Below are 4,730 nucleotides of genomic sequence, written 5' to 3'. Positions count from 1 at the left end.
GGGGCAGAGCCCATCCAGAAATGACCTGAGATGGGCTCAAATACAATGATGGGACCATGGCCAGACCCTCATGTTCTTCAGTCCCACCTCACATCATTGCCAGGGGCAGAGAAAAGGGACAGGTGACTTCTCAGCATGGGTCACAGGAACCTGGGTCACCAGAGTCCTTCCCAAAGTGGCAATGGCCCATTAACAGAAGATATCTCCCTGGAGGGAGGATGGGTCATGGAAGAGACCAAGAACACTGCCCCATTTGGTTTTACACAGCTGGGCCATTAAGAGAAGATCCCCCTCAGAGATATGTGGGGTGGGTCATTGAAGAGATAAACAACCTGTCCCAACTGGTGTTCACAGATGGTAATAGAATACACTTTTTTGGATAAATCTTGCATTGTAAGACAGGGCTTGAGGCTCCTTGCCCAGGAGCTCTCAGGAATTCCACAAGGCTACTGAGATAACAACAGGACTACAAATAAGAACCAAAAGCCTGAGAAACTGTTTACAAACAATGCAAAACTTAGAGGACAAACAACATGATGATGGATGCTTCAGCAATTAGGTGTCCTGAAGGATTTGTGAATAAGTGGCTTAGCCAATTGAGAGAAACCTGTACTTGTGCACAGTAGTGCTAGAATCCGTAACTGGAGTTTAACATAAATAAAGCATATATTAAATCTATAATTACATATATAACATATATAAAATATATAATTATATATATATATATATAAATATTAAATAACCGGCTTCTGCTAAAATCATATTGATTCTGCTATTCAGTTGCCCGGGGTTTCCCCTGCACTGCAGAGGCTCTGCAGGACTGACAGGATGGGCTTTGGGGCTGTGAGGAGAAGCTGGGGGACCTGGGCTACTGGACCTTCTGAAGAGGAGGCCCAGGGCTCATCCTGCAACTGCTGCAAGGGTGGTTTCAGAGAATCACAGAATGAGCAAGGTTGGAAAAAATCTTGGACATCATCAAGTCCAACCTGTGCCCTGACACCACCTTGTCTCCCTTGAGACTCCTCCAGGATAAACAACTGACAGGCTGGGGACAGAGTGGCTGGACAGCAGCCAGGCAGAAGGGGACCTGCAGGGACAGATGGACAGCAGGCTGGACAAGAGCCAACAGCGTGCCCACAAGGCCAAGAAGGCCAATGGCACCTGGCCTGGATTGGGAATGATGTTGTCACCAGGGCCAGGGCAGTGATTCTTCCCCTGTGCTCGATACTGGTTGGGCAGCACCTCGAGTGCTGTGTCCTGTTCTGAGCCCCCCAGTTTAGGAAGGACATGGAGGGACTGGGGAGTGTCCAGAGAAGAACAACAAGGCTGGTGAGGGATCTGGAACACAAGTCCTGTGAGGAGCAGCTGAGGGAGCTGGGATTGTTTATCCTGGAGAAGAGGAGGCTCAGGGGAGACAAGGCAGTGTCAGGGCACAGGTTGGACTTGATGATGTCCAAGGTCTTTTCCAACCTGGCTGATTCTGTGATTCTCTGAAACCACCCTTGCAGCAGTTGCAGGATGAGCCCTGGGCCTCCTCTCCAGAAGGTCCAGCAGCCCAGGTCCCTCAGCTTCTCCTCACAGCCCCAAAGCCCATCCTGTCAGTCCTGCAGAGCCTCTGCAGCTCCTCCTCCTTGCCCAGAACAGGGAGCTCCACATCCAGACACAGCAGCCCAGATGTGCCCCCCTGGCCTGTGGTGCCTCTGGCAAGGGAGCAGCACGAGGCACTGCAGGAGCCTGCAGACAATTCCTGAAGCACTTGGAGGATGATCCTGCTCCCCAAGGGATGTTCCCATGGTGCCAGCTCAGGCATTAAAATGGGGAGTGGGGCCAGAGAGAAAAGGGCAACCAGATATGGGCTGGAAAAGGAACAGGTGTGGACAATCAGAAGGAATTTGTAGCAGGAAGAGCAAAGAAAGCCAAGGTGAAGCAAAGGAAATGCTGAGGGCAGTTTGGGGGTGGCTGCCAGGCAGCCCTGGCTCTGAGGAGCATCTGCAATGGCACAGGAAACTCACAGCTCATGGGAACAAACTTTCTGCCTGACTTCAGAGGCCACCACAAACCTGAGTGGTTTCCCTGCTGTCCCCCAGCCCTTCCTGGCCCCAGGGGCTGATGGCGTTTGTGCTCCCTCAGGTTCATCTCCCCACACCAACACCATGGGGGTGCTCATGCCTGCTCTGGGCAGTGCAAACAGGGGCTCCTGAGCCAGTGCTGCCGTGTCTGTGCCTGCAAGGATGCAGGCACCTGTGTGAGCTGGGGGAGAGGCCAGGGCTGCAGAGGGGGGATGTTGTTGGCAGGTGCATGAGGACGCTCTGGGACGCTGCCCTGGGGTGTCCAGCACAGTGGGGATGGATCAGCCCCTGCTCTGCTGCTCCTTCCCGTCTCCCCCAGGCACCTTGCAGAGCCCCAGCCATGCTGTTTGCCCCCAGCCTGCCCACGGCCACCCTGGGGCTGCTCACGGGGCTTTCCTCTGCTGAGCACTGGCCTGGGCGTGTTCTGGAGAGAGCCTGGGCAAGGAGCATCAAGCCCTGTCTTGCAATGCAAGATGTAACACAAAAAAGTGTATTCTATTACCATCTGTTAAAACCAGGAGGGCAGGTTGTTTATCTCTTCCATGACCCATCCCTCATATCTCTGAGGGAGATCTTCTCTTAATGGCCCAGCTGTTAAAACCAAATGGGGCAGTGTTCTTGATCTCTTCCATGACCCATCCTCCCTCCAGGGAGATACCTTCTGGTAATGGGCCATTGAGTCTCACTGCATGACTGATAAAATTACATCATCCCATTGTGAGATGCTCCACCCAGAGGGAGGAGCCAAGCATTCCCACCTGGATATAATCTGAGATTTAAAGCATCAGGATCAGCCTGGTTTCCACTAGATTCCCAGAGGAAGACCAGATCTGTCTGCACCACCACTGGACCATCAGAGGAAAACTGCACCTTCTACAAGATCATTGCTTCAACAAAACCACATCTGTCACTCCAGGAGGACTGCAGCCACGATTTGATTGTACTGCAAGCAACACCCTGACTACCCGGGTGCCAGGTTGGATTCTCAGTCTTATTTTTTGGGCTTTGTTGGTGGTGTCTTTTTTTACTACTGCATTTTTAGTTTAATTTTCCTACTATAGAACTGTTATTCCTATTGCCATATCTTTGCTTGAGAGCCCATTAATTTCAAAATCTATAATTCAAAGAGAACGGGGTTGTATTTTCCATTTCAAGGGAGGCTCCTGCCTTCCATAGCAGACCCCTGTCTTACCAGCCCAAGACAGGGAGCTCGGCTCAGATATCCTGAGTGGTCCCTGGGCTGGGTTTTTTTGGGGTGGGGATGTTTGGAGAATGAAGAACTGGGTGGAAAGCTGGGTGGAAAATGGCTCTTGGGGTGACATTGGGGGGTCCCAGTGGTGGCTGCTGGCAGAGGCAGCCTGGAGGAGCAGAGCCCTGTGTCCCCCAGGAGCCCAGAGAGGGGGGAGTGCTGCAATTTGCAGGACCCTCAACAGCTTGGAGAGGGGCAGGGGGGACTCCTTGGACCTCCTGGACCCCAAAGCAGAGAATAAGGGGAGAAGGGACCCTGGGACCCCAAAATCCTCAGCACTCCTAAATAGAAAATGGAAAAGGGGGGAGCTTTTGAGATTCCTGGGATTCTCAGCAGCCTGGGAGGGCAGAGAGACCAGAGACAGGAAACTCCAGAAAGGAATTTTCAGGGCTGCTCTTGTTGTTTGATAGGCTATTAGGGACTCTAGATGTCTGGTGACTTGTAGAGATGGACTTGAGCAGAGGGACATTCAAACTCAACATACTCATCCCTTGTTTTTGCCCAAAAGCAGGATTTCCCATTCTGAAACCTTGACTGGATGGAGGAGGAGGCTGTGAGAAAGAAGAAGATGCCCTGGGACAGCCAGGCAGGTGAGGAGGAAGTCAGTGCCCCTTTCCCCCTCTCTCCTGCTCCATCTCCCAGCCCAGCATGGCCCCCAGCTCCAGGACAACCCTGCTGCCAACACCGTCCTGCCAGGGATGTGTTGGGAGAATCTCCTTCCCCTTCCCTGTGGCATGGAGCCAAATCCCATCCTCTCCTTGTCCTTCCTCCCCCAGACAAGGAGCTGAGGATGGAGACCAGGGAGGACAAATCCCTGCACCAGAACCTTGTGGAAGAGGCCGTTTTGAGTGGCTCCATGGCACAGGAATCAAATTGGGAGAAAAAGCGCCAGAGGTCCTGCAGGAGGAAGGACTCCAAACCCATCCCAGGGGGCAACAAGGAGGAAAGACCCACCCTGTGCCAGGAAGGTGGACAGAGCTTCAGCCAGAGCAACAGCACTGTCGAGCACCAGATCTTTCACACTGGGGACAGACCCTATGAGTGTCCTGAGTGTGGGAAGAGATTTCAGACCAGCTCCACTCTCCTACGCCACCAGCAGATTCACACAGAGGAGAGGCCCTTCCGCTGCCCCGACTGCAGGAAGGGCTTCAAGCAAAACTCCCACCTCATCACCCACCGGCGCATCCACACTGGGGAGAGGCCCTACGAGTGTCCCCAGTGTGGGAAGAGCTTCACCCAGAGGTCTGACTTGAGCCAACACCAACGGAGGCACCGGTAAGGGAAGCCCTGCGAGTGCCCTGACTGTGGGAAGAGCTTCCTGCACTGCTCCAACTCCATCCCCATCAGGGGACCCACACTGGGAAGACACTGGGCTGGTGGTCCTTTAGTTTGGTGGTCCCTAATATTCTTTT

General features: G+C 53.2%; 1 long non-coding RNA gene across 1 annotated transcript; it reads left to right on the top strand.

The window, feature by feature from the left end:
- The first annotated feature begins 2,882 nt into the window (after nucleotides 1-2,882).
- LOC120747868 (uncharacterized) lies at nucleotides 2,883-4,283 on the top strand. The gene is made up of 3 exons (XR_005699226.2): nucleotides 2,883-3,045; nucleotides 3,827-3,908; nucleotides 4,095-4,283. It is a non-coding gene; the product is annotated as an uncharacterized LOC120747868 (long non-coding RNA).
- Nucleotides 4,284-4,730: the final 447 nt, after the last annotated feature.

This window comes from Hirundo rustica, unplaced genomic scaffold (genome assembly GCF_015227805.2).
Source record: "Hirundo rustica isolate bHirRus1 unplaced genomic scaffold, bHirRus1.pri.v3 scaffold_242_arrow_ctg1, whole genome shotgun sequence".
In the NCBI taxonomy this organism is placed as follows: domain Eukaryota; kingdom Metazoa; phylum Chordata; class Aves; order Passeriformes; family Hirundinidae; genus Hirundo; species Hirundo rustica.
This window is presented reverse-complemented; position numbering and strand designations above follow the sequence as displayed.